This window comes from Bos grunniens, chromosome 7, assembly GCF_055505025.1.
Source record: "Bos grunniens cultivar Pamir isolate PY7600 chromosome 7, Bosgru_T2T1.0, whole genome shotgun sequence".
Lineage (NCBI taxonomy): Eukaryota > Metazoa > Chordata > Mammalia > Artiodactyla > Bovidae > Bos > Bos grunniens.
In genome coordinates this window covers 97969691-97977733 of record NC_141171.1, presented here as the reverse complement: position 1 = coordinate 97977733, position 8043 = coordinate 97969691, and the positions used below count along the sequence as shown (strand labels likewise).

At 38.7% G+C, this 8043-nt stretch overlaps 1 long non-coding RNA gene across 1 annotated transcript in view; it reads right to left on the bottom strand.

The window, feature by feature from the left end:
- Positions 1-5840: 5840 nt before the first annotated feature.
- LOC147370020 (uncharacterized) overlaps positions 5841-8043 on the bottom strand; it is a 160704-nt gene continuing 158501 nt past the window's right edge. The window contains exon 4 of the long non-coding RNA XR_015168311.1: positions 5841-6959. This is a non-coding gene — a long non-coding RNA (uncharacterized LOC147370020). The remainder of the gene's footprint in view (positions 6960-8043) is intronic.

Sequence of the window (8043 nt, the reverse complement as noted above, 5' to 3'; positions counted from 1 at the left end):
TAAAGTTGCTACAAACCCTGAATTAATATGGATACTGATCTAGGGGAAAACAAGGTTATGTCCCTATGAGACTCTGGTTACAACATTGACCTGTGTCGTGACTGACTGATACATAATCTTTTATGGGAGTTTCTGTTTAAAGACACCTTATTTAATATACATTACTGATTCATTAACATTGAACTCATGGCCACCAGTACTATAACTTGGCCTGAAAGATGCTTGTCTAGTATATGCATTTTCTCTTTAAGAGATATTAAGCCTTTTTGTGCTCAGTAACACTAGACAGAGCTTTATTATTTCGCTCAAGGATATTTCACATAGTGAAATGACCAAGAAAAAGCACAAAAATGTGAAAAATGTGGCCCTGCATAGACCACAAAAAGGACACTTGTTTATAGTACTGAAATGGGAAGGCAGAATGTTGCCTTGTCCAACCTCAGCTGGGATGTGGCCATTGGATGACTCAGTTTTTTTGCTTCTCCGCAGGTGTCTGTGAACAGTCCTCAAGAGCTCAGCGGGTATTGATTTTGGGGTTATGAATAACTTTTAGCAAGTAGGTAAATTCACAAACACAGACTCTATAAATGATGATTGACTGCATATTTATTTTGATAGGTGTCAGCACATGCTTAGGACTTGGCAGCCACAAGTAGAATCTTCAATTCTACTTTTAATATTCCAAGTAAAAAGAAAAAAATAGAACATGAGCTTTAATTATATATTTTCATTCCTCTACATAGTCAGAGAAAATATGACTTGTCTGGCAACTCTTGTAGAGGCTGTGCTTTTGTCCAAAATGTGCATCTACCCCAGAGAATTGATGGAATAAGTTCCTAAAAAGTTAAAGCTCGTAAGTTTATTGCCTTATGTGTTTTTTTCTAACTGCACAAAAAATTGTAGAAAAATTTAGAGTAATTTGACACATTAAAATCAATTTTACTCTGCATTCCCAGAAGTCCCAATTGCTTTTGAAATTTGAGTACATAAAAGCATTTATGAAACTACAGTAATTACTAACAGAATATATAAAAATTTGCAGTTACTTAAGATTCTCCCTTCACATTCTCAGCTTCAAACTCAACAATTCAGATTACATCGATGACATCAAAATTATAACATTTTCATAAAAAGCAATTTAAACATATTAGTGATAAAAAATATAGTATTAGGTACCTTACTTCTGAGAAAGAATCGTATTTTTTAAACTTTGGCAACCATCATCTGTCAACTGTTCTGGTGTCTGTGTCTTTCCTTCCCTTTTATTATTCTTGAGCAGCCAAGGTTCACTCAATATACAAGTTATTTACAGCAATGGGAAACCTTTGATTTTTTTAAAGAAACAGTATTTATATGAGGTATTCATTAGGGTAAGCTGGAAGGAAGGGAGTCAGCTTCTATTCATAGAAGGTGTCAGCATAAGAATAAGCAAGACTGCTGAGCACAAGGTAATTGAATAGTGATTGTTTTTTAAGGGTTAGAAGTGAAACTCCTAAATCCTGCCATGTGGACTGCTTTTAATTTGACTAAAGTTTTAAAAAACTCAGAATTGTAGACACCTAACGTAGGGTCAGAATTTCTCTATCAGGTGGAAAAGAGAGTGGGTAGATGGCTTGTGTCTTTCCTTTAGAGGCCAGTAGCTCACCCTGAGGGTTTTGTCTAATGGACCTATAATCTCTTGCTTGTTCTTCTTTTTCTCCAAGGAGTGTATGTGTTTAATTGTGTAGTTCTAGGATTAAGAAAGCACTGTGTGACTAGATAATAGATCTGTATTAACTGAATGATACGGGAGCTGGATTTTACAAATGTGGCCTCTCTGGCCCCATACTTGACCTAAATAAACTAAATGTAGCATCTAATATTCTTGTCTGCTCATGGTAAGAAATGGAAGTATTAAGTGTTTAATGATATTAATTAAAGTGGACACAATACCTGGATTGAAAAAGCATAACCTATATACATATATATCTTTGCCTGTTTACCACTATTTGGATTATTAGATACTAGAGTGTGCGACAAATGAAGGGCATTAATTACATAAACAGGTTAGATACTAATTGATTTAGGACTTTTGGCCTGGTGAGAGACAGGATCATATAGTACAGAACATTTGGAGGCTCCTTTGATGATCCCATTTTATAGACGGAGATAGAAATAAATGTACAAACTATGTGACATGTCTATGAGAATTGAGCTTAATCAGAGACAGAAATTTGTATGAAATGTACAAATCATAAACTCCTTTACCTTGTTATTTACCTGGCTCCTTTGTTTCTAGTCCAGGAAGTAGCTTTTTGTGTGATTTTAAGGATTCTGGTTGGAGCTTGTTAAAACCAACTGGACCAAAAGCCCTAGGGGCTGTTAACAAATAGTAAAATCCACGCTTTGACTTGGTTAGTAATTGCTTGGAACATTAATCATGCTCATCATTTGACTAAATTGTCTACCCCCTGCTTTATCTCAATTTCCACTCAGTTGTCAATAGAGAGAAAACATTTTGCAGTACGGTTTATTTTCTACTTGTCTGACTTCTCTTAATGCAGTCTGCTTTGTCTTTGAGAGATAAGTACAGAAATATACAATGATTTAAAGGAAGAGAGGAACTTCCTGATCAGATTCTATCCTTTCCTTTGTGACCGAGAAAGAGGGTAAACTCACAAAGGCAGGATTTAATATCCTAACAAATACCAGAGTTACCAATGCAGTTGATATTGTAAGCAGTCCATTTACTCACATAGTAGGCACTTCTCCTACCTTAGGACTCTCACATACACATGGCAAGAGCAGTTTAACTTTCTTACTGTGATCAGATATGACCTAGCTTTCCTGACCATGCTCAGCATTGATTTATAGTTTCTTTTCTTTTTTTTTTTTTGCCCCATAGTTCCAGTTATCTAAAGAAAGGTGAAATGAAGAGCAAGGAAAGGGAGGGACATAACATATTACTGAGTACTTATGTGATAGATCATATGCTGGAATATTTTAAGTATATTACCTTTTTTGATCCTCCTAAAACCCATGGAAGTAAATACTCCTCATATTTTTATGGTGAAATGTTAAAATTAAAAAAATTAATTATTTGCCAAAAATGGTATGGTTAGTAAGGGGAGATAGTTGCTAAATCTTGGCTCAAAACCAAAGAAAAGATGGCATAAAGAGGGCCTAGAAAAGAAGCAGAAGGTGTAACATAAAGATTCAAACCTGCCTGGGGTCCTTGCAGAAAGCTTAGTCTTTCTTATCAGAATGTTCTGTCTTGATTCTTTTCCAGAATCAGGCGCATAACACAGTAATCTATATCCCTGTTCTTTTGACTAAATTCATTCCCTTCTCACAACATTGGAATTTTTTGTTCATTTAAAGGTCATGTTTTTAGAGCTATTGACCCAGAGTTGTCATCACATTCTTCCTACTTCAAATAGTCTGAGTAAGATAAACATATTCTCTATCATTTTACCGCTAACCAGATTGACTCTTCAAACAAAGAGGAAGAGATAACCATACATAATATGTCATAATACACTTGCCTCTATGATGGAAACTCTCTCCCTGAAATGTACATGGATTGGAGTATCCTCACTCTGGAGTAAAAGTAGTCCATAGGAGAAGGTAGGAAATCTAAAACCAGGGAAAAAAAGAGTTAAGAATGTTGAATACCATGGGTAAGGAGAAAAGGCATAAGGCAGCTGGGTCCAGGAGAGGGAACGGGGTGAAGAGAAGTAGAAAATTCCCCCAGGGACATTTTCTCAAGACGTGCTAGAAGCACAGGGGCCCAGCAGAGAGGGCTTCTCTAAGTGAGGAGCCATTTAACCCACAAGATTGGTCTTTCTGTTTCATGTTTCTCACGGTCAAGTTTCACGCTACAGGGCTCACACTTCTAGACTGTATGGTCAGCTGGGCAGGACCACTCAGGGAGCCAGTCACTGAAGACATAGCATGGCATATTATGCAAAAGTGTAGAGGATCATAATATGTAGCATGTGTAGGCCATGAGGGTCATGTGGGAAGCCTGGGGATTCTCCTGGGTCTCCATCCAGCTTGGAGAACCCATCAACTGTGTCAGTAAAGGCAGTTGCAGGATGGCCCATGCAGTGATAGGTCTTTGGAAAGAACGAGACAGTAACACATTCTGAGAAGGTGCACAGGTTTGTGTTCATTAAGCAGGGCTGTCATCGTCTCCCCAAGGGTCATCTCCTTTCTAGCCAGACAGGAGAAGAAAGAACATAGATGAATGGATCTGGGGAGTTTTCATGAGATAGTCCTCCAAGGCATACGTCACTTCTGCACACATTTCAGTGACAACAATTCATCCACGTGGCCACCTTGAATTGCAAGGGAGGCTGGGAAATGTAGTCTAGTTGTGTACATAGAAAGAAGAGGAAAATGGGCATATGAAGGGCCCCTGGCATATCTGCCACATAAATAACAAAGTAAGGTCTAGAGGTGACATGAATGCCTGGCTAAAAGTTCACTTCAGTTCAGTTCAGTTGCTCAGTCGTGTCTGACTTTTTGCGACCCCATGGACTGCAGCATACCAGGCCTCCCTGTCCATCACCAACTCCCGGAGTTTATTCAAACTCATGTTCATTGAGTCAGTGATGCCATCCAACCATCTCATCCTCTGTTGTCCTCTTCTCTTCCTGCCTTAAATCTTTCCCAGCATCAGGGTCTTTTCCAATGAGTCAGTTCTTCACATCAGTTGGCCAAAGTATTGAAGTTTCAGGTTCAACATCAGTCCTTCCAATGAATATTCAGGACTGATTTCCTTTAGGATGGACTGGTTTGATCTCCTTGCAGTCCAAGGGACTCTCAAGAGTCTTCTCCAACACCACAGTTCAAAAGCATCAATTCTTCGGCGCTCAGCTTTCTTTGTAGTCCAACTCTTATATCCATACATGACTACTGGAAAAACCATAGTCTTGACTAGATGGACCTTTGTTGACAAAGTGATGTATCTGCTTTTGAATATGCTATCTAGGTTGGTCATAACTTTGCTTCCAAGGAGTAAGCATCTTTTAATTTCATGGTTGCAATCACCATCTGCCCCCCAAAATAAAGTCAGCCACTGTTTCCATTGTTTCCCCATCTATTTGCCATGAAGTGATGGGACCAGATGCTGTGATCTTAGTTTTCTGAATGTTGAGCTTTAAGCCAACTTTTTCACTTTCCTCTTTCACTTTTATCAAGAGGCTCTTTAGTTCTTCACTTTCTGCCATAAGGGTGGTGTCATCTCATAGACTTCACCATATTTTACCTCCTTTGGTATTTTAAAATATGTGATTATGGCAGAAGATATAATTTATATCACATTATAATTGAAGTTAGCAAGAATTGGTTATTTTAATTAATAAATAAAGAGAACTTCTTGTTTGACATTTCATTGAACCATTAAACCAAAAGGCTCAAATCATGGTCCCTCTGTGAGAATAAAGTTTAGGTAGGTACTTTACTTCTCTCAATCTTTGAAGAAAAACCAGGCATTCTAGTTTAGTCAGTATGAGTTAGACCAACACAAAATATGTAGCCACAAACAAATGTTTTAAGCAAAAATTTTCAAATATTATATAAGATAAATAGGAGTGATCTTTATAGTTCAGAATATGGACTAAACCTCAAAGTTGAAGCTAATGGACGATAAGTGGTTTATCATCTAAACGGATGTGCTGGGTACATCTTTGAGGCATACACCAAGCAGCTGACATATAGATCTGCAACCACCAGACAACTTTAATCCATATAAGAGGAGGGTAGAGATTAACCAAGTAAGTTACTGGAAATTTTTTAGGAGTAGAGAATACTATAGCATTTTTCTTCTCACGTGAAAGAAGAGGAAGGGGAGAGTACGGGAGAGTAGTTCATTTCTTGTGTCTTAAGTCAAGTGCGTGCTCAGTCACTCAGTCATGTCCGACTCTTTGTGACCCCATGGACTGTAGCCCGCCAGGCTCCTCTGTCCATGGAATTCTCCAGGCAAGAATGTTGGAATGGGTTGCTATCACCTTCTCCATAAGCCAAGTGAGGGGGACTCAAAAGAATTATCTAGAACATGACACCTGTATGGAAAAGGAGGAGACTTGTGCTTATGCTTCCCTGGAAAACACTGAAGGCACAAATCAGACTGGTCTGTTTCCTCTGCTAGTGAGGCAAGGATTGGGGAGCCAGTGGTTGGTCAAGTTGTACTCTGCAATTTTGTGGGAGTCAAACATTTAAGAATCTTCTGTGGGTCAAGTGAGCACATGAAAGAAATGGATAGGCTTGAGTTTTCTCAGGACCCAGCCCAAACAGACTGAGTGTGTGTCAAGAGAAGCTGGAAGAAGGGCCTCAATTAGGAGGGTGTACTAGGCCTTGGATATATCTGAAGGACCCACCAACATACCCCGTGGAGATGGGTGGCGTCAGATAACACCCCCCACTTCTTGGAGGACGTCCTGGGGTTCTAGATTCTCTTCTGCTGAGCCTTCGTTCCTGGCAGCTCCCACACACCTCTCTCTTTCCTCTTGTCTCTCTGCCTTTCTTCCTTTGTCTGTGGGGGTAAACGTAGAGGTCAAAATTTAGGAATTCTTCCAAGAAACTCTGGTGCTCTCTAATTGCCATACCACAGATGACCTTCACAGAAGGCTTTCTAATTTGTTTTCATTTTAGATTATTAAAATCTTAGTGTCTTTGTTTTTCCCTTTTTTTTAAATTCAACTTTGCTAAGAATTTGCAGTGGGATACAAATTTGGGAGGGAAGTCACTACATGGGTCTCGCTTGCTTTTTTTAATGAGAGAAAAACGGATAATTTAGGGAGTTCTTTTGACTTCTGGTGTGTTATAATCTCTTTACTGTGAGGGAAGGGGTTTCAAGTCTACAAAGACATTCTTCGTCCTTCGCCTTGTCATGGTTTCCTCCTCAGTAGAAAATATCCGTCAGATTGGAGGTTATCAGTGAGAGACGTATATGACTTCCTTCTTCTCAGTACTGCCTGAGGGAACAGGAAAAGGAGATGTATCACTCCCAGGATCCTTCACTTCCTTGAATACATTAGGGAATGTTCATTAAGATAGTCATTTTTAGATTTATAATAGCACCTGTTAATAGCTGACCCACATTTAGTTTGATTGCAAACTAAATCAATAAAAATTCAATCATTTTCTTGACCTTTAAGATTAGTAGGTGTGAATAGAACCATTTAACTCTGAGATGATTTAACTTGAATTAAAATGGACACTTTACATAATAACATGTGAAGACTATTCACAGAATTAAAATGTTCTTTCCAGAAAATGCAATTAGTACGTTAGCATGCTAAAAGTAAAGAAGATTCTTGTTGAGCTCTGGTAAATATACTAGCTGAAAAACAAAACAAACTAAACATCTTTTCTTCTTTTTGAAATGTTATCCTTGGTAAGAAAAAGTAGATACTTAAGATTTTCTCCCTCTTTAGTTCTTTTAATAATATCAATTCAGTTCAGTTCAGTCCCTCAGTCGTGTCTGACTCTGCGACCCTGTGGACTATAGCACGCCAGGCTTCCCTGTCCATCACCAACTCATGGAACTTGCTCAAACTCATGTACATCAAGTTGGTGATACGAACCAACCATCTCATCCTCTGTTGTCCCCTTCTCCCCCTGCCTTCAATCTTTCCCAGAATCAGAGTCTTTTCCAATGAATCAGCTCTTTGCATCAGGTGGCCAAAGATTTAGAGCTTCAGCTTCAGCATCAGTTCTTCCAATGAATATTCAGGACTGATCTCCTTTAGGACGGACTGGTTTGATCTCCTTGCAGTCCAAGGGACTCTCAAGAATCTTCTGCAACACCACAGTTCAAAAGCATCAATTCTTCAGTGCTCAGCTTTCTTTATAGTCCAACTCTCACATCCATACATGTCTAGTGAAAAAACCATAGCTTTGACAAGATGGGCCTTTGTTGGCAAAGGAATGTCTCTGCTTTTTAATATGCTGTCTAGGTTTGTAATAGCTTTTCTTCTAAGGAGCAAGCATATTTTACTTTCATGGCTGCAGTCACCATCTGCAGTGATTTTGGAGCCCAAGAAAATAAAATCTGTC